The sequence below is a fragment of the Scyliorhinus canicula genome, chromosome 1 (genome assembly GCF_902713615.1).
Source record: "Scyliorhinus canicula chromosome 1, sScyCan1.1, whole genome shotgun sequence".
Lineage (NCBI taxonomy): Eukaryota > Metazoa > Chordata > Chondrichthyes > Carcharhiniformes > Scyliorhinidae > Scyliorhinus > Scyliorhinus canicula.
Window position 1 is genome coordinate 178,557,113 of NC_052146.1, and position 24,448 is coordinate 178,581,560.

General features: G+C 45.6%; 1 protein-coding gene across 6 annotated transcripts in view; it reads right to left on the minus strand.

Annotated features, from left to right (window-relative positions):
• Window positions 1-24,448, minus strand: part of agpat4 (1-acylglycerol-3-phosphate O-acyltransferase 4 (lysophosphatidic acid acyltransferase, delta)) — a 221,678-nt gene that overhangs the window by 176,062 nt on the left and 21,168 nt on the right. For 4 of the 6 annotated variants that reach the window (XM_038803474.1, XM_038803502.1, XM_038803444.1 and 1 more), the window contains exon 1: window positions 1,018-1,296. The exons of the other annotated variants lie outside the window; for them this stretch is intronic. The gene's annotated coding sequence lies outside the window, so the exon portion shown is untranslated. Of the gene's footprint in view, window positions 1-1,017; window positions 1,297-24,448 lie in introns of those variants that run through there. 6 annotated transcript variants of the gene reach the window in all.

The window sequence follows — 24,448 nt, forward strand, 5'->3', positions numbered from 1 at the left end:
AGCAATGTCACAGAGAAAATTATAAATTACTGATATGGCAGATAATGATAACATTCAGGCAGTCAACAACAAAAAAACCTTACAAAACATCAGCATGAGATGGACAGAGACAAAGAGAGAGAGAGCGAGAAGGCAAGAAACAAGGGGGAGCAAAGATAGGAGAGAGACAAACAAGGCAAGTGTTAGATGAAATGGAGAAAATAAAGTTATAAATGTGACAAAAGGTTTCACACAGAAGAAGAATGTAAAAGAAGAATGTAAAATAAATGGGAAGAGGAAAAATATGGGGTTTTGTTCTATTTTTGGATGACAGCTGTTGGTGAGATATTTCTGCTTTTCCCCATTTACATTTCCTTTAGATTCATTTTTTGTTTCTTATCCTAATGCCATCTCATATCTTACCCATGCAGGCCTTCCCTTTTGACTTTACTCTCATCCCACTACCTCTGTACTTGCTTAAACCTATTCCATTTCATCAGAACTGAAGTTAGAAACGGTCATACACCTGAAACATTAACTCCTGTTTCTCCCTACAAGTGCTGCAAGCTTTCACAGTTTTTAGCATATGTAGCACTCGTTGGACATCTCGACAACAGTGCAATGCCAGTGCTGCAGGAGTTGTTTAAACTGTGCACAGAAGCACTTTAAACTCTCAAAGTGCTGTACTAACAGGTGCCAACTTTTGGATGAGGCGATAAAGGTTAAATGTTAAGCCTGCTCACTCAGGTCAGCTACAAGTAAAATATCCCATGGCGTTACTTTGAACAGCAGAGGAGTTAACCCCAGTGCCTTTACCATTATGCATCCCTCGACCAGCTTCACAAAATTATCTAGTCGTTGTCACACTGTGGAAGCTCGCTATATGGAAATTGTTACACAGCGAATACGCGTCCAAAAGAGCGTTATAGCAAACGAGATATTTTTGATGTCCCGAGCAGGAGCAATAAAATGCACAGCTTTTGATTAACCCGTGACGCTACCAGCCTAACCGAGTTTATTTTTCCACCCTGTGCTTACCAATACACCATCAGCAGGCAGTCAACCTCTTGGTTCTCCACTGAAGGGGACGAGCTGACATACTTTCCCCGCCGCCCATACCTTCTGATGCTCCCCTCATTGCTGTCCGCACTTTCGGCGGCTTCTTTTAAAAACTTTAAACAACCCTTCTCCCTTTCTGTCCACAGACACTACTGAAAACTAACGGAGAGGGTGACCTTTCAAAGATCCGTCCATTTGGTGTGGGGCGGCTCGGGTCGGGATGGAGAGCAGCAAGCAGTGGAGGCCCATCCCCCGCCCCGCCAGCCCCGCCCATCCGGCTCGAGATTGGAACAGTGGGCCCGGTTTGAATTAACGGCGGCTCGAGTCACCTCAGCGGGATCACTTTCACCCCGGATTGGACAGATTCGGGCAGCAACTTTGCTGTTTTTAATCGTCAAACGCGCTAAGATGCTGAAACGCCAGTGGACTGAAACGTTAACTCAGACTTTCCTCTCTGTTGACACAGCTGCAGCCAGATCTGCTGGGCATTCTGTAGTCACCTCAGACTTTCCAGTAGCTGCGGGGTGTGCCAGGTCGGGAATGCACAACCTGGAGAGTAGGGTGAAGGCGGATTCAACTCAGCACTGCGGGGATTCTGCTTTTTGCAGCTGGTTAGAATGCCGTTTTTCATTCCCCCCGACCGTGGGCGTTGCACACTGGGATGGTCAGTAAGAACTATCCCAATTTCATCCTGGCTACAACAGTGGCTGGAAATCAGGTGTCTTGGAGCCTTAGTTGATTGCCCCGCCACTCTCCCACCAGGGATGCCCCGCCACTCTCCCACCAGGGATGCCTTACAGAATTTACAGTACAGAAGGAGGCCATTCGGCCCATCGAGTCTGCATCGGCTCTTGGAAAGAGCACCCTACCCAAGGTCAACACCTCCACCCTATCCCCATAACCCAGAAACCCCACCCAACACTAAGGGCAATTTTGGACACTAAAGGCAATTTATCATAGCCAATCCACCTAACCTGCACATCTTTGGACTGTGGGAGGAAACCGGAGCACCCGGAGGAAACCCACGCAGACACAGGGAGAACGTGCAGACTCCGCACAGACAGTACCCAAGCCGGAATCGAACCTGGGACCCTGGAGCTGTGAAGCAATTGCGCTATCCACAATGCTACCGTGCTGCCCCACCACTCGATGCCCCACCACTCTCTAACCAGGGATGCCCCGCCACTCTCTAACCAGGGATGCCCCGCCACTCTCTAACCAGGGATGCCCCGCCACTCTCTAACCAGGGATGCCCCGCCACTCTCTAACCAGGGATGCCCCGCCACTCTCTAACCAGGGATGCCCCGCCACTCTCTAACCAGGGATGCCCCGCCACTCTCTAACCAGGGATGCCCCGCCACTCTCTAACCAGGGATGCCCCGCCACTCTCTAACCAGGGATGCCCCGCCACTCTCTAACCAGGGATGCCCCGCCACTCTCTAACCAGGGATGCCGAGGAGCCTGTGATGCACCGGTCGGCAAATTATAAAACCCTCTTGCCCTATATCACCAACAACCCGACTGGCTTTTGGCCATGGAATGAGAGTTCACCTCACAGCCGGCCTGCCTGTTAACAGGCTGAAAGAAAGCCTTTCACCTACTTATCCAAAGGAACATTTTGAAGTGACAAAAACAAACAACCGGGTGGCATTGGCATAAAAAAAATGTAATATTAGACGGGAAGATCCTGTTGGGCTGAATGACACCAGGCGGTGCAAAGTGCAACCTGTTGTGTAAACATCTATTTGTGCTAAGGTTTGAAAGTATTTTAATATGGTAAAATGGGGAGATAATTTTTAGTACCAAAATATGCTTGGAACACTGCACTAATATGGTGTTCTCATACCCTACAACGTGATTTGTTCTGGTTCTTAAAATGGCTTTCTGCATTAAATCCGGGTAGGTGGAGTGATGCTTATAATAATAATCGCTTATTGTCACAAATAGGCTTCAGTGAAGTTACTGTGAAAAGCCCCTAGTCAACAAATTCCAGTTATGACATTCAAACTGGTTGTGACCTCCTTCCATTCCCTTACCTTGCATTTTTGGGGCCTGCATTGCTGCCTGGATAGGAGGCCTTCACATTTTCCAGTGGAGGGTACCAGTCCCATTTTTTCAGGAGTTGCAACTACTGCTACGAGCCACCCGTAATGAGGTGTCAACCAGATGAAATTACAACACAGAACCACATGCTTCCAAAACTGCGTAAGCAGCAAGTGACAGAGCTAAATAATCCTACAACCAACAGATCAGTTCAAAGCACAGCAGTCCTGTCACATCAACCGTGAAGGTGGTGGACAATAAATATCCCCATCCTCATGGAGCAGCCCAGCACATCAGTGCAAAATAATAAGGCTGAAGCACTTGCAACAATCTTCAGCCACACGTGCTGAGTGAATGATCCATCTCGACCTCATCTGGAGGTCTCCAGCATCACAAATGCCAGAATCCAGACAATTTGATTTACTTTGCGTGATATCAAGAAAGGGCAGAAGGCATTGGATACCGTAAAGGCCTGATAATATTCCGACAATAGTGCTAACATGCTCCAGAACTTGCTGCTCCTAGCCAAGCTGTTCCAGTACACCTACAACACTGGTATCTACCACGCAAAGTGGAAACAGCCCAGGTATGTCATGTACTGAAAAAACAGGACTAATCCGATATCGGTCAATTACTGTCCCGTCAGTCTATTCTCAATCATTAGTAAAGTGATGGAAAGGGTGATCAACAGTGCAAGCAAGTGGAACTTGGGTCACAAAAATCTGCCCACTTAGCATTAACCTGCTCACTGACACCCAGTTTGGGTTCCACCAGAGCACTCACCTCCTGACCTCATTGCAGCCTTGGTTCAAAGATGGACAAAAGAGCTGTACTCTTGGCTGTAAATTATCAGGCCCAGGGGATTTATCAGCCTTCAATCCCAATCAATTTCCCCAACATCATTTCTCTACTAATATTGATCTCCTTCAGTTTCTCCCTTTCATTAAACCCTGCATCTCCCAACATTTCTGGTATCTTATTTGTGAAGACAGAATCAAAGTATGTATTTAGTTGCTCAGCCATTTCTTTGTCCCCATTATAAATTTCCCTGTCTCCAACTGTAAGTGGCTTACTGTATTCTTCAACCTTTTTCTCTTTAGGTACTTATAAAAACTGACTAAGAGGTTTCTATATTCACTGCAAGCTTACTATCACACTCTTAATTTCCCCTTCTTGATCAATCCCTTTGTTCTTTACTTAATTCTCAACTACTCCCAATCCTCAGACCTGTTGTTTTTCTTGTCTAATTTGTATGCTTCTTCCTTGGATGGAATGCGATCTCAATTTCCCTTGGAAGTCATGGATTGGCCATTTTTCCCATTTTACTTTTGTGCCAGATGGAAATAAACAATTGTTGCAGTTCCCCCGTGCGCTCCTTGAATGTTTGCCATTGCCTATCCACAGTTATCCTTTAAATAACGTTTTCCAGTCGATTAACCAACTCATGTCTCTATCAACATAGTTTCCTAAAGTTTCCTTAAGATTCAGGACCCCAGTCTCAAAATCAATTACTTTACCTATCAAACTTGATGAAAAATTCTATTATTTTATGGTTGTTCATCCCCAAGAAGTCTCACACAACTAGATTACCAATAATTCCATTCTCATTACACAGTACCCAGTTAAGGATGACCTGTTCTTTAATTGGTTCCTCAACATATTGGTCCAGAAAACCATCCCAGATATACTCCAGGAATTCCTCTCATACAACTAGATGACCAATGATTCCATTCTCATTACACACTACCCAGTCTAGGATGACCTGTTCTCAAATTGGTTCCTCAACGTATTGTCCAGAAAACTATCCCGTATACAGTCTAGGAATTCCTCCTCTACGGTATTATGTCTACTTTTATTTGCCCAATCTATATGCAGATCAAAATCACCCATAATTACAGATGTTCCTTTATCACATTCATCTCTAATTTCCTGTTTAATGGCATTTCTAACATCACAATGGTAGTTTGGGGTCTATATGCAATGCCCACCAACTTTATTTGCCTCTAGGTGTTTCTCAGCTCGACCCATATAGATTCCACATTGTCAAAGCTAATATCCTTTCTCATTATTGTGTTAATTTCATCTTTAACCAACACTGCAACTCCACCGCTCTTTTCCTTTGTGTCTGTCCTTCCTAAATACTGAATACCCCTGGATGTTGTACTGATCCCTGGTCACCCTGCAGCCAAGTCTCCATAATCCCGTTTATATCTATTTGCACAATTAGTTCACCCACTTTATTGCGCATGGCCCGTGCGTTAAGGCACAATGCCTTTAAGCTTGTCTTTTTAACATTACTTGTCCCACTCAAATATTTTTTCACTGTGGCCCTGTTTGAATCTGGCCCTTGGTTACTTATCCTGCTCCTAATACTTTTGTGGTCCTATTTGAATCTGGCCGTTGGGTTTCTCTGCCCCTTACTTTTGTTATTCCCCTTTCAGTCTTTGCTTTTGTCCATGTTTCCTCCTACTCTGACTCCTTGCATAGGTTACCATCCCTTCTTAATAAAATCAGCAGCGCACAAGAATCATGTGGCACCTGATTCACACCAGTTTAAAAGGTATGACTAAGGTGCCACATGTTGGCCTGCCAGTTGGCTTTGTGCAGTTGTGTCTGAGGTCAGGAGTTTTCCTTGAAGTCTGTGGCACAAATGTGAGGGAGGGAGGGGGAGAGACAGCAGGAGAAACACAGCTTCTAAGGAGACTCCGAACTGGCAAGAGAAGTGGGTGGGAGGAGAAGTGGTTTCCAAGGAAGGACAGAGGATGGGACATGGAGGACTGATGTTAGAAAAGCCAGGCATGCGAGGGAACAGTCAGTCAATCAAGGTAAGAAGATAAAAGAGCCCAAGGGTAGCGTCAGTACTATCAAAATGTGGATCCATCTCTGGCAATTGGCTGGCATAGCCCTTATAGGGCTTTGTATTTGCTTATAACATTTATATGATTCACGTCAAGAGTGACCTTGGGCAATCTCCTTTACAATATATAGAAGAGAGGGCCATCTGAGTCTGCAAAATCTGCCATGTTCAGTGTGGTGAGCGCACAACATAGGACACTGATCAAAACAATAAAAGAGTAAAGAAAGAGTAAAACATTGTTGCTTCCACAATGAAAGAAAAAATGTCCCCAACTCCCTTGTAATCATCAGTGCATGCTAATAATGAGGCAGTACATTCAGGTTTCTAAGCTGGACTCAACAAATAACGATGATGCACTATGAATAAAGTGAAACTAATGTAATGTGAAATATTTACAAGTTCCCGGTGAATGAGCTGAGATGGCAGGCACATTTAGGGGGATGCCATTTAGGGTAGTGAGGGATAAGTTTAGGTATTTGGGGATTCAGGTAGTGAGGGAATGGACGAGGCTCCATAAGTGAGCCCCGTCCTCCATAGAGAACCCAGTGGAGTGGTGCAATGACAACAATCTATCCCTCAATGTCAGCAGAACAAAAGAGCTGGTCACTGACTTCAGGGAGCAAAGTACTGTATACACCCCTGCATCAACGAGGCCGGGGTGGAGATGGTTGACAGCTTCAAATTCCTAGGTGTGCACATTACCAAAATTCTGTCCTGGTCCACCCACTTCGACGCTCCCACCAAAAAAGCACAACAGCGCCTGTATTTCCGCAGGAAATTCGGCATGTCCGCACTGACTATTAGCTTAAGACCATAGGATATAGGAGCAGAAGTAGGCCACTCGGCCCATCGAGTCTGCTCTGCCATTCAATCACGGCTGATATCTTCTCATCCCCATTCTCCTGCCTTCTCCCATAACCCCTGATCCCCTTATTAATCAAGAACCTATCTATCTCTGTCTTAAAGACACTCAGTGATTTGGCCTCCACAGCCTTATGCGGCAAAGAGTTCCACAGATTCCACCCTCTGAATGAAGAAATTCCTCCTCATCTCTGCTTTAAAGGATCTTTCCTCTAATCTGAGATTGTGTCCTCTGGTTCTACTTTTTCCTAGAAGTGGAAACCTCCTCTCCACGTCCACTTGATCTAGGCCTCGCAGTATCCTGTAAGTTTCAATAAGATCCCCCCTCATCCTTCTAAACTCCAACGAGTACAGACCCAGCGTCCTCAACTGTTCCTCATACGACAAGCTCTTCATTCCAGGGAACATTCTTGTGAACCTCCTCTGGACTCTTTCCAAGGCCAGCACATCCTTCCCTTGATACGGGGCCCAAAACTGCTCACAACACTCCAAATGAGGTCTGACCAAAGCCTTGTACAACCTCAGAAGTACATCCCTGGTCTTGTATTCTAGCGCTATTGACATGAAAGCTAACATTGCATTTGCCTTGCTAACTGCCGACTGAACCCGCACATTAACCTTGAGAGAATCGTGAACTCGGACACCCAAGTCCAAGCAACTTTTACAGATGCAGCATAGAAAGCATCCTATCTGGCTGCATCACAGCCTGGTTTGGCAACTGCTCGGCCCAAGACTGCAAGAAACTTCAGAGAGTCGTGAACACAGCCCAATTCATCACGCAAACCTGCCTCCCATCCATTGACTCTATCTACACCTCCCGCTGCCTTGGGAAAGCGGGCAGCATAATCAAAGACCCCTCCCACCTGGCTTACTCACTCTTCCAACTTCTTCCATCGGGCAAGCAGGAGATACAAAAGTCTGAGAACACGCACAAACAGATTCAAAAAACAGCTTCTTCCTCGCTGTTACCAGACTCCTAAACGGCCTTCTTATGGACTGCCCTGATTAATACTGCACTCCTGTATGCTTCACTATAATAACTTATTGTTACAAATAGGCTTCAATGAAGTTACTGTGAAAAGCCCCTAGTCGCCACATTTCAGCACCTGTTCAGGGAGGCTGGTACGGGAATTGAACCCGCGCTGCTGCCTTGTTCTGCATTACAAGCCAGCTATTTAGCCCAGTGTGCTGAACCGACCCCAGACTCTGCTGAAATTCTGCCGAGGCTCTCCCAGTCTTTCTACCAAAGAAAGAAAGAGAATGAGTGCGTTCTTTCAGGGGTAGCAGATGAGTGTGAGAAGTGTGGGCGGGGCCAGTGAATCTAGCACACGTTTTTGGGTTGCGAAAAATTGTGAAGATTATGGGCGGGAGTGTTCACGGTCGTAGCCAGGATAGTGGAGGAGGAGGTGGACCCGAACCCTTTGGCAGCGATATTTGGAGTTTCAGAGAAGCCGGAGCACGTGGAGAGGAGGAAGGCTGATGTCTTGGCCTTCGCCTCTCTGATTGCATGGTGGCGGACTGTGCTGGAGTGGCGGTCGGCATCGCCACCGGGGGTAGCAGCATGGTTGGGTGACCGGTACGACTTCCTGCGGTTGGAGAAGATAAAATATGAGTTAAGGGGCTTTGCAGAGGGGTTTGAGAAAAGGTGGAGGATGTTTGTGACCATGTTTGAGGAGCTGTTCATCGCGGGAGTTGGGGGGGGGGGGACATTTGTACAGACTGAATAGTTGATTGCTGGGAAGTATGTTTCCTGGGGTGTTTGTGTGTCGTAACCTGTTTTGATACAAGTTTGAAATAAAATACATTAAAAAATATATATATTTACAAGTAAAACTTAAATTTGAAAAAACGCTCATTCCACCTTTATATTCTCAAAAAGTCTCCAATAATGACACTGGAGTTGGGCAGGGAAGTTTTGGCGGTGATGTAGAACCTCCATTTGACCAGAAGGCTCTTTTATAGCCAGGCCCTACCTGCTGCATTGCCAGTTGACAGCGGGTTTCACCACTGAAATACTTCCTCCACTTTCATGCGACTCCGGTGCACACCACCGGCACTTTACACTCTAATTGTAATCATGTGGGAAACGGGGAAAAGCAACAGAGCAAAAGTGGCATACACATCTGGTTTCACCATCAGGAACAGCGGGCACGGAAAATCGGCCAAGTCTATTCCTATCCGAGTTCCGAAGAAAAAGTCATATTAGACTCGGAACGTTAACTGTTTCTCTCTCCATAGATGCTGTCAAACCTGCTTAGTTTTCGTTTTATTTCAGATCTCCAACATCCACAGTATTTGCTTTTATTTTAATGTTCCTTGTCACTTTCATAACTGTAAACATCTCAAACAAAATTAACCCGTAATCATAGAAACATGGAAAATAGGAGCAAGAGGAGGCCATTCAGCCCTTCAAGGTTGCTCCACCATTCATTATGATCATGGCTGATCATCCAACTCAATAGCCCGATTCCACTACCACCCCCACATCCTTTGATCCCCTTTGCCCCAAGTACTGTATCTAACTGCTTCTTGAAAACAAATGTTTTGACCTCAACTACTTCCTGTGGTATCAAATTCCACAGGCTCACCACTCCTGGGTGAAGAAATTTCTCCTTATCTCTGTCCTAAATGGTCTACCCCGTATCCTCAGATTGTCCTGGTTCTGGACTCCCCACCATCGGGAACACTCTTCCTGCACCTACCCTGTCTCGTTCTGTTAGAAATGCCACCTGCTGTACCTGCATGCTTACCTTCAGTGACTGGTGTATGAGGACGCCCAGGTCTCACTGCACATTCCCCTTTCCTTACCTCTTTGTTCGACAGCAGCCCCTCTCCTGTCACCTCTGTCTGACAGCAGCCACAATTTTTCAAGTCCTCCTTCGCATTTATATGTTCTCTGCAAATGTGCACTGTATCCTTCCTATTGTCTCAACATCCTTTCGGAAACACTGCCTACAATATACTTAACTATGTTGTTAGTGAAGTTAAACAAATTCACTATTACTTTCCTATTCAACGGGCGCGATCCAATGGCCACGCTGCACCGGAAAAGCAGCTCGCCGCAGCGCAGCATGGCCGATGAAAGCCGGGAGACCCCGTTCCCGGGATTTACCCGGCTCGCCACGCCTCAGACGTTACGATGTAAATCCCACCCATTGTGGGCAGGATTACTTTTTGGCAAATCTGCATATTAGAGCGAGGCAGCTAGCCTCACTCTGTGCAGACTCCCAAAGCTTTGGGATTCATCCCCTTCGTCTCAGAGACCGGGGCAAGTGCCTTTCAGCACTGGTCCCCACAAATTGGGACCAGACGGAAGGGGATCGGGACGCTGGAACTCCCCACTGTACAAAACGTAGCTATGTGCGGTCTCGGCCACGCATTCACCATTCAGGCCCCTTATACAACAAGAGTCGCATTGAATAGCCATGTGTTTCACGGAACTGCGAGTGCCAGGAAACAGGCGGCAAAACATGCTTATGAGGGGACTTTGTTCCCTTTTGGGAGAATGCGCCCTACATCTCTTGCTATAAAACCCAATATTCCATAGCTTTTTTATGGCCAGAACCATTTCAGTTGCTTCTTTTAATAGCTTGGGAACAGGAATCTACAAATCCCACTCCTCTTCTATCTTAGCTTCCCAAACCAACCTCTCACTTCTCCATTTAAAACCTAGTGCACAAATCTGATATTCTAGTGCAGTACTGAGAGAATGTTGCACAAGACATAATAATAGGAGCAGAATTAGACCATTCTGCCCATCGAGTCTGCTCGACTATTCAATCATGGCCGACATGTTTCTCATCCCCACTCTCCTGCCTTCTCCCCATAACCCCTGATTCCCTTATTAATCAAGAACCTATCTATCTCGGTCTTAAAAAGGCACTCAGTGATTTGGTCTCCACAGCCTTCTACAGCGAAAAGTTCCAGATTCACCACCCTCTGGCTGAAGAAATTCCTCCTCATCTTTTTTTAAAAAAGGATCGTCCCTTCAATCTGAGGCTGTGCCCTCAGGCTCTAGTCTCTCCTACGCATGGAAATATCCTCTCCACGTCCACTCTATCTAGGACTCTCAGTATCCTGTAAGTTTCAATAAGATCCCGCTCTCATCCTTCTAACCTCCAACAAGTACAGACCCAGAGTCCTCAACCGCTCCTCATGTGACAAGCTCTTCATTTAGGGATCATTCTGGTGAGCCTCCTCTGGACACTTTCCAAGGCCAACACATCCTTCCTTAGATAACGGGCCCAGAATTTCTCACAATTCTCCAAATGGGGTCTGACCGGAGCCTTATGCAGCCTCAGAATTACATCACTGCTCGTGTTCCAGCCCTCTGCCTGTTCCCTATTAGGCTCTGTCACAAACTGCCCCAAAACACCATCTATTAGACACTCCAAAAATTCATTTTCTTGGGATCCATTACCAACCTGATTTTCCCAGTCTACCTGCATATTTAAGTGCCCCCTGAAGATTGTGATATTGCCTTTTTTACATGCTTCTTCTCTCCCGATTTATTTTCTGCCCCTCATCCCGATTACTGCTAATGAGCCCGTACATAACTCCTATCAGGGTCTTTTTTCCTTTGTGATTCCTCAACTCTACCCACACACATTCTATGCCTTCTGATCCTATATCGCTGCTTGCTATTAATTTTATTTAGTTCCTTACTAACAATGCACTCCGACCCCTCTGCCCATCTGTCTGTCCTTTCAATAGGATACATACCCTTAGATATTTTAGATCCCAGCCCTGACCCCCTTGTGGCCACGTCTCTGTGATGCCCACAACATCGTACCGGCCAATTTTAATATGCACAAGCTCATTTACCTTGTTCCATATATTGCGCGCATTTAGGTACAACACCTTCAGTCCCTTTTCTTATTTAGAGGTGCTGTCTTCCGAGGTGAAACATTGAACAAGGCTCTGTCTGCGCTGTCGGGTAAACATAGATGATCCCATGGCACTAGCACCGTTTCAAAGATCAATCAGAAAGTTCAAGGTTTCCTGGCCAACCTTTATACCTCAACATGACCATTATGAAAGACAGAGGGCGGGATTCTTTGTTTGGTCGGCACCCGAGGTATTCCCGACGGCATGGGGCTGCCCCACAATGGGAAACCCCATTGACTGGCCGGAGGAACGGAGAATCCGCTGGCGGATCAAGGCAGAAAAGTGGCGCGGCGGGGCAGAGAATCCAGCCCAGATAACCTCATTGCTATTTGTGGGATTTTCCTTTGCATAAATTGGTTGTATGTTTCAGACACTACAACAGTGCCTACGCTTAAAAAAAAGGTACCTCACTGGCTGAAGTGCTTTGAGACGTTGGCCATGAGCTATACGAGATGAAGACTTAATAGTAGCTGCTTGACATGAACTGCATCTCTAATTTCACCATGCTATCAATATTTCTTTACAGCTTTCGGAAATCCATATTTGCCACTTCTAATTCATTCCTCTTTATCTAAATCTTTAGTAGCTTCAACTTTAAAATCAAAAATTCCCCAAAGATTTTAAACTAACTGGCCTGTAATTACCCAGATTGGTTCCCTATCCCTTTGGTGTATTTGTGAAACAGATTTATATTGTACAAAAGCTGTAGTTTTATAACTACACCTTTAATTTATATACCAATGCAGATATTTGTACCTATACAACACCAATATTGGTTGTTTGTCTGATGACTTGGCTGGGAGTGCATACAAGATCATTGTTTTCCTCAAAACATTAAAATAATTTCTTTCTTTCAAATTTGACACGTTTAGCATGTACAATTTCAGCAAATAAGATTAAACCCATACAAAGCACCAACGAGGAGTATGGAGAAAGATGTAGTGGACTGCGTTCCGCAGTACCAAGTGCTGGGCTACTGAAAAGTTGGATTGCACAAGAAGAACTAAAGACCCGTTGGGCTGGATTCACCATCGGCGGGATCCTCTGTTTTGCCAACAGTGCACTCACACCCGCGGATTTCCCGATGGGGTGGGGGTGCCACAATGGGAAACCCCATTAGCCGGTGCCGGGTGGGAGAACCCCCCCCATCTTCACTGACATCTTAATTGTCCTTGAAGAAGTTGATAAACGGCTTCCACCTCGGGGCAAACCCATCCACTGATCCTCTCAAGGCAAACTTAATTTTTTCCAGCATAAATAACTCTGCCAGGTCACTGACCCACACCCCCAGCTTCGACAGTCCCCAGTCCCTCCACTCCAACAAAATCCGTCTCCGGGCTACCAAGGAGGCAAAGGCCAAGACTTCGCCTCTCTCACCCCCTGGACTACTGGGGTCTTCAGACACTCTGAATATCGGCACTCCTGGGCTCGGGGCCACCTTCACCTTCAGTACCCGAGACACAACATACGCGATGCCCTGCCAGAAACCCTTCAGGTTCGGGCATGCCCAAAACACAGGCCTTGCATCATCCACACCTTTCCCGCACCCCTTCAAAGAACCTGCTCACCTGGCCATCATTATTTGCGCCCTATGAACTACCTTGAATTGAGCAAGGCTAAGCCTAGCACACGAGGAAGATGTGTTCACACTCCTCAAAGCCTCCTCCCACAACCCAGCCTCCATTTTCGCCCACCCCCCCTCCCACAACCCAGCCTCCATTTCTGCCCCCCCCCCCCCGTCAATTCCTCCTCCCATATCCATTTAAATTCTCTATCAGTGCTCCCTCCCAGTCCATCAATTCCTTGTACATTTCAGATAACTCACCCATTCCTGCTTTCGATACCACCTTGTCCTGTAGCCCCGGTAGCGGCAGGTCGGGAAAGGATGGCATCGACATCCTCACATAATCCCAAGTACCGGAACCCATTCCCACTGGGCAGCTCATAAGCCTCTTCCAATCTCAAAAAGTTGCCCCACACAAAAAAGGTCACCAAACCACTCGCTCCCTGCCCGCCGCCACCCTCAAAACCCAGTGTCCAAGCCCCACGGTGCAAATCTATGATTCCCGTAGATCGGTGCCCACACTGTGGCACTCTCCAACCTCCAGTGCTCCTGCCACTGTCTCCACTCACGCAGGCCGCCACCATCACAGACTCGTGGAGTACATGGCTGGCTAGAACGGCAGAAATGCCATCAACAATGCCCCTAAGCTTGTGCCCTTACAAGAGGCTGCCTCCATCCGCTCCCATGCTGACCGCTCACCCACCACCCGCTTCCTAACCATGGCTATATTCACCGCCCAGTAATAATTTATTATATTTGGCAAGGCCAACCCACACCCCTGCATTCCTCTCCAACAGCACCTTCTTTACCGGTAGAGATTTCCCTGCCCACACAAACCCCAAAATCAGAGTGTTAGTTTCCTGAAGAAATACTTTGGAAAGATTGGGAGGTTCTGGAAACCCAGCACACGGGGGAAGAGGTCCAAAAAAACCGCCTCGAGCGGGAGCTACCAAATATGCAACCACTCACTCCATGGCCGCCACCGAACGTCCGTTATAAAAAACAAAGATAACACACTTTGTTAAAAAAAAGCTTACATTTATATAGCACCTGTCACAACCTGTCTCGGCGCTTTTGCAGCCAATAAAATATTTGTGAAACTAATTAGAGAAACTAATGTAATGTAGCACAAACAGCAAACATTGGTCAAAACATAAAAGGTCCCCTTCTCTTCTTCAAAGTACTGCTGTAGGATCTTTTTCTTGCACCCGAGAAGGCAAACATGGACTCAGTGCCATCTTTTGGGTGAAAACGTTAAAACATCCAAAAGTACAGCACTCCTTCGGTACTGCACTGGAGTGTCAGCAATCTAGAACCTGTGAAGGTGCAATGTGTGGCTCCCAAATTTGGCCAGACTGCATGCAAGGAAAAATGAGTCAACAAATCAAATCTTGAGGGGCATTTTACCAGAAAGCATAGTTCCATAACCAAACGTTATCCAGCTAGAGAAGCCCAAAAGAAAGATGCGAAGCTGAAGAACAAAGAAGAGAAATCATCAGGTAGTTCAACTTCTGTTATATGGTGAATATGTAAAGAATGCTTCATCACATTTTCAGAGTGAGTACAGTGATTTTAAAAACAAATGAAATTTATTCATCTTTATCTGTGAAGGCCAGGAGGAACAGAATAGTAAAAATGACAAAAGGGATCACCAGCTTTGAGAAGGAGGTTATACATTGAACTCCATTTTTGAGCAAAGTGTTTTCAAGGAAGAATTTCATAACGAGCAAATTGAAGGGTGAAAGTTTACAGTCCTGCGTAAGAATGGAGACAACAGCATTATGTTCATATCGAATGACTCCCCAAAGAAATCCAGCAGCAGAAAAATCACATTGAGGGCTGATGCACTATCAATTATGACGAGACGAGAGTAATCGAGACTTTATTACGCAGAGATGTATAGCCTCCCGCAGCTGCTGCTGAAATGGCTGCAGCTCGGAGAGCCCACACATTTATACTCCGCCTACTGGGCGGAGCCAGCAGGCACGGATCTACCCCCGTACCTATAGTACAGGAGCCTTACCGTAATACACCTCATATGTGATATATATACACACACACACAGAACAGTGGTGACTACCTAAAGGCGTGATTTAATGGCCTCGTCGCACCCGATGTAGTGATGCGATGAGTCCTTTTAATCTCGCGAGAAGTCTCTCACGAGATTTGCAACACTTGTAAGGCCTCGTGGAATTTAACAAAATCTCGCGATCTGGATCTCGGCCGAGGCCCAGGAACCAAGTGCCTTGCCTGGGAGACCTTGCCATGGCGCCGTTTAGTACTTGTCCACACAAACGTGGACCATGCACAATGGAACCGGGGGGGGGGGGGGGCATGCTATTAGAGGGCCCCGGGTGGGCTGGGTGGCACTCCTGCTGACACCCGGGCACCTTGGCACTGCCATCCTTGTACCTTGGCACTGCTACCTGGGCACACCATGGTGTCCAGCTGGCAATGCCAGGCTGACTGGGGCACCGCCAGGGTGCAGGTTGGCCGTGCCAGGGACCAGGCCCCAGGGTGCCCTCTGGGGCATTGAAGACTGCCTACGAGCTAGGTTGGGGTAGTGGGAGTTCCAGAGGCCACGGTGGGGTACCGGGGTTGAAGGATCAGAGGGGCATTTAAAAATGGCATCTGATCAGCGAGTACTCTTCCTGCACTGACGAGCTGGCCAGCGCAGGAAATTAGGCAACTGCAGCCTCGGCAGAGTATTCCTCACCAAGGCCAAAAACAATAAATAGCTCCATTAGATAATGGTGTTCGGCACCAAGAAACACCCGCTACACGCGCCTAAACGGGGACTCACATTAAATCGCGTCCTGATATTTTTTCCATTTAAAGGAATTAATAATATAAGAACTAGGAGCAGGAGTATTCCATTCAGCCATGCGAACCTGTTCCACCATTCAATGAAATCACAGCTAACCTATTTCAACACCGCTTTCCTACACTTCATATCCCTTGATGTTTTTAATACTGTATGCAGAAAACAAACAATCTCAGTTTTGGACATGCTCCATGGCACTCTGGGGCAAAGAATTCCAATGATTCACTGCTCTCCGTGAAGAATTCCATATCTCAGTCCTAAATGAAATGAAATGAAAATCGCTATTGTCACGAGTAGGCTTCAATGAAGTTACTGTGAAAAGCCCCTAGTCGCCACATTCCGGCGCCTGTTCGGGGAGACTGGTATGGGAATTGAACCGTGCTGCTGGCCTGCCTTAGTCTGCCTTAAAAGCCAGCAATTTAGTGGCCAACCTTTATTCTAAGATTATGTCCCCTCATTCTATACACTCCAGCAGGGGAAACGTCCTGCATCTACCCATTGAGCCCTCTAAGGATTTTGTATGTTTTAATGAGATCACTTCTCATTCTTCTAAACTCCAGAGAATAACGGCCCAGTCTATTTAATCATTCCTCATAGGACAAAAGACAATGAAAATGATTTTTAAACTTTTGTTAACATGCTGTTTGTGAGAAAACATCACTCAATTAGTCACTCGTTAAAACGTCCTCTTTCTTGTATGTTTATAAGTGTCAGTAAAATGGGAAATCCATTGTGCCTTTCTTTTTTGTTATTAATTGTCACAGAGTAACAGTATTGTGACATTATACAAATATACAGCATGTGAATAGTTAATGTTATGTTAAGCCTAGCCACTAGAGGGAGCTAAGTGTCATGGCAGTGTCCTTTTAAGAAATGTTTTTGTCTTATCACATGGCTTCAGTGATGTCATCTGTGTGGGTGGAGCTGGGCTGTGGCTCTGGGTTTTGCTTTGAGTTTGGGCTGGTTTTGAACTGCGCAGGTTGAAAGAAGGGTTTCTCGATCTTCATTTTAAAAGCTGTTTCCAGACTACTTGGTAACTTAAAAGAGATAATTGCTTTCTGGAAAGAATTCAAACCTGCTGTTTGAAAAGAGGAATGAGGTATCACTAAAAAATCTTATAACCAGTAAGAAGCCGGTGTGCTGGGCCACCCCTTGGAAAAGGGGTTTCTGGTTTTACTTGGATTTTGTCATTGAATCGGAACAGTTAAGGGGGAATTCATTAAAGGTTATACTTAGATTACTGTAGCTGTGTGGGGTCTTTTTGGTTGTAGTTGATAAAAATTCTTACTGTGTGTGTTTATAAAATGTTAACTAAATTTGTAGAATAAAGCTTGTTTTTTTGATTAAAAGCACCCAAGAGCTCTGTTGAATAACACCTGAAAGGCCGGCTCTTATGCTCATCGTAACCAAAATCAATAAACAGTTGTAGGTCAGGTGAACTCCATGATATACTTTGGAGTTTTCTAAACCCTGGCCCATAAAATAGCACTGGCCCTTGGGCTCAGGGAGGAGACTAGATTTAGAGCTGACACAGATAAGATTAATTGCAGAGTTAGTTAAGATATAATTGTTATAGTTATTGATAGTATTATGGATTTTGTGGCGTAGTAACATGGAAAGCTTTTCACATCACTTTAGACACAAAGTTAGCAGTACACGACGTCAAACTTGTCTTTGAGTGGATAGTAGAAGTAATTTCTCCCACAAGCTTCTGAAGTAACGTAGCAACCGGTTTTCCAGACAGCATCACATACAGATTTGGATTTGATGCACCATCTTTTCCCACCCCTCCATATCGACATGGCAGCCAGGATTCAGAATGAGGTGCAGAGGAAAATGACAGCACTTTATAAAAATGTGTTACTCTGTGTGCCTAGCTCCTAATTTAAGACTTCATCCATGGGCAGCACGGTGGCGCAGTGGGTTAGCCCTGCTGCCTCACGGCGCTGAGGTCCCAGGTTCGATCCCGGCTCTAGGTCACTGTCCGTGTGGAGTTTGCACATTCTCCCCGTGTTTGCGTGGGTTTCGCCCCCACAACTCAAAAGATGTGCAAGGTAGGTGGATTGAACACGCTAAATTGCCCCACACAATCTCGTTTCAATTTTGAGTGCTCCTCATCATCCAATTGAGTTTCCTGTTATAAGGCTATGTTTCCTTTCTCCTTCTTAAGAAAGGAGAAAGTCGTTTTCCTTTTAATGGGATGATAAATACCCGGTACTCCATGAGCCCGTAGAGCGACATGCATCCGGTCGATCGCCCCCTGGACCCGGGGCATCCTGGCAATTGCGGCAAACTTCTCCCCAAAAGGGAGAAGAAACACCTCCAAACAGCCAAATATAGTTTTCATCCAAGCTGCAAGAAATGTTCAAGAATAACAGACATACCACAAAACCTACCAGGCATGGTTTAACCTCGAGCAAAGAAACAGATGAAACCAGATCCAAACACCAAACCAACTTCGAAGTCAACAGTAAGAAACACCAGAGCATACCATTCTCCGAACAGAACTACAACTGAGATGTGGACTGTCTGAACCTCTAACCTCAAGGACTTGAAGGAGGGCGGGGAAAGATGTGGTAGTGAGGATGTTGTTAATGTTAATAATAACACAATATTAAAATACTATTACGACACTTTGGGTCAGTGCCTGGTCAATTTCAGCCCCAGTTGACCTGGGGCGCGATTCACAATTTATCTCCAGTTTTGGGAGAGTTTCTCAGTAGCTGTAGCTCCACCAAGGCCACACTTAGTCAATTCTACCAGACAAGCCCAAGAGGAAAGGCTCCTCGCAGATCGGGGCACCATTTTCTCTAACTGTTCCGGTCTTTCTTTCCCCCGGGAATACCCAGGCAGCCAGTCTCCACCTGGTGAGACCCCCAGGCAGTGCCAACCCAGCACCTTGGCACTGCCAGCCTGGCACCATGGCAGTTCCCCTTCCAGCACCACCTGGGCTGACTGGCAGTACCAGATGGCAGTGCCAGGGTGCCACCCTGCCCAATCCCTGACCATCTGGTGGTCTCGAGTGGCCTGGGAGACCACCCCTTCCCACCAGGTGCCATTACAACTGGTCCACGTTTGTGGAAACCAGTACTAATTGGCATCCTGGCGAGGTCTCCCAGGCACAGCAGTTAGGTCCCGGGCGAATCCCGTGAACACATATTTAAATTGGCCTCATGGCTCATTAAATATGCAGTTCTGGATCAGGTTCAGTGAAGGCAAGATCCAGATCATAACGTCTCGCGAGATTTTGTTAAATCTTGCGAGGTATTTTGAGCATCGCAAATCTCCCAGATGCCCTCTTGCGACATTGAACAGCCTCATCCGGTCACCAAGTCAGGCGCAACCGAAGGATGTGGAGGCTTTGTAGAGGGTACAGAAGATGTTTACCAGGATGTTGCTTGGTCTGGAGCATATTAGCTATGAGGAGAGGTTAGATAAATTCGGATTGTTTTGAACGATGGAGGTTGAGGGACGACTGGATAGAGGTTTACAAAATTTTGAGTGGCATGCACAGAGTGGTGAGTCAGACATTTTTTCCAAGAGTGGAAAAGTTAACTATTAGGGGACATAGGTTTAACGTGCAAGGGTGGCGAGTGCTTGCAATGCACTGACAGGAGAGGTAGTGGAAGCAGATATGATCGCAACCTGACATCTTGACAAATACACAAATAGGATAGGCATAGATGGAAATGGACCTCAGAAGTGCCGAAGGTTTTAGTTTGGACAGGCATCATGATCGGCGCAGACTTAGGGCCGAAGGGCTTGTTCCTGTGCAGTATTAATCTTTGCAACGAGGTCCTGAATCACAGCCCTCGAGTCTCAACACAGTTGATATGAACTCTTTTATTTTAAAAATGCCCGAAGTCTTTGGCTGCCCAATAACTAAGTCATAAACACAATTAACTTTTATTGATAACTGTACCTATATAATTAAATAGGAACAAATACAACTGGTTAACTGCTATATAATTTCTAAATCTCCCATCCCCCTACACACACATATAACAAACAAACACAAGAGGGGACAGAGGGCTAAAAAATAATATTAAAAGGATAAGAGCCTTTGGGCAAGATTCTCCCAAAACATTTCTAAGTTAATTTGTGGCGGGTTTTTCAGGGAGTTTCCCACTGGCTCTGCTGGCATGTTCCCCACCACTATTCAATGACACGGGCAGCAGGGTAGCACAAGTGAATAGCACTATAGCTTCACAGCGCCAGGATCCCAGGTTCGATTCCCCGCTGGGTCATTATCTGTGCGGAGTCTGCACCTTCTCCCCGTGTCTGCGTGGGTTTCCTCCGGTGCTCCGGTTTCCTCCCACAGCCCAATATGTACAGGTTAGGTGGATTGGCCTTGCTAAATTGCCTGTAGTGTCCAAAAAGGTTAGGAGTTATTGGGTGACAGGGATAGGGTGGAAGTGAGGGCTTAATGTGGGTCGGTGCAGATTTGATGGGCCGAATGGCCTCTTTCTGCACTGTATGTTCTATGTAAAAATGCGCAGTTACTATGACACTTGGGGGTAGATTCTTCCGGCCCGCCCGCTACAAGAACGCCAAGAGTGAGACGCCGACAATGGAAAAACCCATTGACCTCAGGTGGGATTCTCCGGGTGAACGCGGCTGGCAAATCCCCCCCATGGTCACTTATTTGGACCCCAGGGAGTTTCTCACCGGTTTGGCCCACACTTAGAATTTTATTTAGCACTGGGGAGCTGAACTCAGAGATTGGGGTGTCATTTTGAAAGGGTGCCGTGATGCCTAACTGAGCTTCATAGAATTTACAGTGCAGAATCCCACGAGGCACAGAGGCTGTCGGGAGGTCTGCTGGGGTCTCTCCTGCAATTCTCCGGCCTTGATGTGCTCTCATTTGAGCGCAATGTGGCCAGAGAGTCATGCCCTTTGTTTCATAAGGACATCTTCCAGTTAGATTCCTTCTTCAATCTAGGCTTTCAGTTGGATGATACCTTTGCCTTCAGTCTTCACTGCAGACTCATCAAGGTCTGGAGTCTTTTGCCCTTGGGCAGTAGGCAGCAAACAGAGAGAGTGTTGCATTAACCACCTTGTGGGTCCAGTGCCTTCTTTGTAAATTCACATAACAGCAAGTGGCCAACAATTGAGAGACAGCGAGAGCGCAACACAGCTTCTCTTCTCAAAGTCCTGATGTTTTCTGCTAGATCCCCTAAAAACCCCACCGATCAGGACCCAATCACTGTCTATTGCCAAGCACAATACTGTCCCTGGCCAATCCATTGGCCATCAGCCAACAATCAAACCAAATCCCTCCAACCTCGTGGATGCCATAAAGTCCAGGTTCTGCTGTTCAAAATCTAAAAGCTCATAGCAGAGTGTAATTTTTAGCAACTTTTGGAGTTCCTTACTTCCTCTGTTCGAAAGGTGCAAGATACGTCTCCATTAAATAGCCTTGGACCAAAAAGGATAACAGGTGTTTTGCGACAGCTGCAATGCCAAGATGGAGACCATTATTCAACAGTACTTAGCCCTTTTTACCCCCCCCCCCCCCCGCCCCAATCTCTACACAACCCCCATTTCAGGACTCCACCCCCCCTCAACCATTTCCCATCAACCTATCTGCAGCCCCTTCATAACCCCTCTCACCCCACCTCATGGGCATGGCCTACCCAGCACTCTTTCAGTGCTTCTGGTGCCCTGACAGTGCCAAGATGCCCAGGGGAGTGCCAGTATGAAAGAATATTCATCAATAAAAGGTTTAAAGAAATCTCAAAATTGTTAACCTTGCTAGACAGCACTCCTCCCTGTGACAAGGGAGAATCACTGTCTTAAACTAAGCTTCCTGGGATCAAAGCCATCTGTGTTATAGTGCCTTTGCTATGCAAATGCCTCCTGTGGTGACATGAAATCTGTTGACTGATTATTGATGCGTCTATCCACCCTGGGTCCAATTGTTCTGTTATGTAAAATTATGACACTCCCATGAATCTTTGTTGGATAAGAAATTTTCTCAGTTTCCTTATCAGTATCGATGTTACTGCATTTACATAGGAAAATAGATTAAGCCAATGCATTGTGTTTCTGGTGTCAGTAAACACCAGTTTGCCTTTTTTTCTGTATAAAGACCCCCACCTCCAAATCTTGGGCAGACGGAGCTGCTGGAAAACAGAGAGAATATCTTTCTGCCAATGTTGTTAAAAGCTCCTTGTAAGTGTATAAAGATTATCGTGTTTAAGTCTAAACTATTATTAGAGAGACTTTCTTCGACAGCTTGGTGGCAGCGGTGAGATGTGTTATAAGCCAGGGTTTAGAGAACCCCAAAGTGTATCATGGAGTTCACCTGACCCACAACTTTTAATAGATTGTGGTATGGGGAGCACACGGCCCACTCTACAAGTGTGGTACAGCAGAAAAATAATTTTTGAAGCAAAACAATGTTTATTCTATGAAGTCAAGTTAATCTTTTTAAAACATAGTGAACATCTTAGCAACAATTAATTCAAATACAACCCCCAAATACTACAACACTAAGTAAACCTTTAAGCTTTCCTTTTTAACATCCATACGACTGAAAAACAAAACCTTTATCAGAAGCACTTCAGGTTAAAGTCCCGACTGAAAACATTTATAATTCTGAATTCACCAAATGATCAAGAGATAGTCTTTTGATGGCAGAGAGAACAGCAGTACACCTGCTTGTTCTGGCTTCAGCTCCAACACTGAAAACAAAACTAAAACACACCCTGCAGCCTGCTCAAAAAACAAAAGTAAAAAGCTGACAGACAGCCTAGCTCCACCCACTCTCTGACAACACTGCAGTAATAAACATCCATTTCTTAAAGGTACTCTCACTGCAGATATTTATATACACACCCATTTATAAACACCTATTTCTTAAAGGATTTCTCACATGACACCTCCCCTGAAGAAAAAAAATAAACCATCAACTTCAAGGTGGTTTCACCTTTTCACTATCCTGAAGAAATGCAGACAGTATATATACACGTTTTCAGTTCAAAAAACAACACACGCAAACAGGTGTAATGATATAGTCCTTTTTCTTTGTTTTTCTTCCTCCAACGGAAATCCTTCTCGATTGACAGTCTCTTTGAACAAGAAGGTCTCTGCATGATCCGTCCATTTCTCTACGCCTTAGCATTTCTCTTTAATCTGAGGTACACTCTCCTTATCTCCCATCAGATCACCTTTACTTTTACCACTTCTCATGTCCCCTGTTTCTATCCCTCACAGGCTGAAACTGATGTTGGAAACCAAGCTTTGATTTATGAACTAATTCATAATCATCTGCCATTTCTGCTGCTAACTTCACAGTTTTAACCCTCTGTTCTTGAAAATGAAAAATCGCTTATTGTCACGAGTAGGCTTCAATGAAGTTACTGTGAAAAGCCCCTAGTCGTCACATTCCGGCGCCTCTCCGGGGAGGCTGGTACGGGAATCGAACCGCGCTGCTGGGCTGCTTGGTCTGCTTTAAAAGCCAGCGATTTAGCCGAGTGAGCTAAACCAGCCCCTAGCTAAACCAGCCCCTTCCACATGAGTTCTCACCACATCAGGTATTGAATTTTTAAACTCCTCCAAAAGTATAATTTCCTCGGAGAGCTTCATACGTTTGGTCTACTTTCAAAGCCCTTATCCAACTATCAAAATTACTGTTTGATCCTCTCAAACTCCATGTATGTTTGACCAAATTCTTTCCTTAAATTTCTAAACCTTTGTCTGTAGGCTTCAGGCACTAGTTCATTTGCACCCAAGATGAATTTTTTCACCTCCCCACCCGTCCCAGATACCTCCTCTGGAAATGATGCAAACACTTCACTAGCCCTAACTACCAGCTTTGTTTGAATCAGTAATAGCCACATGTCTTGTCGCCATTTCATTTGTTTAGCTATCTTCTCAAATGAAATGAAAAAGGCTTCTACTCCATTCTCATCAAACCTTGGCAATGCTTGGACATATTTAAAATAGATTCCCACCAAGCCTTCGACTATGATGTTCTTTCTCACTATCCTCATCACTATCCACCAACTTTATGTTCCTCTTTACGTCTGCCAATTTTAACTGACTGTCATGTTTCATGGCCATATTCTGAAGTTCAAACTCTCTCTTTATCTTTTTCCCTGATCTGTATCTCCCTTTCTCTTTTTTTTGTTCTGTTCAGGCTATCCTTATGTTTTCCTTTCTTTTCTCTCTCTCTTTCTTTTTCCTCTCTCTCTCTTTCGTGTTCAAGCTGTTTTAATTCTTTCTCATGTTCCATTCATTTAATTTGCAACAGAATTTTTGCTATTTCCAATGAGTCAAACTGTATCTCAGGCAACTTTAAATGCTTTGCCACTGCCATAATGACCTCACCTTTTCGCATTTTTTCAGGTAATGTTAACTGCAATGTTTT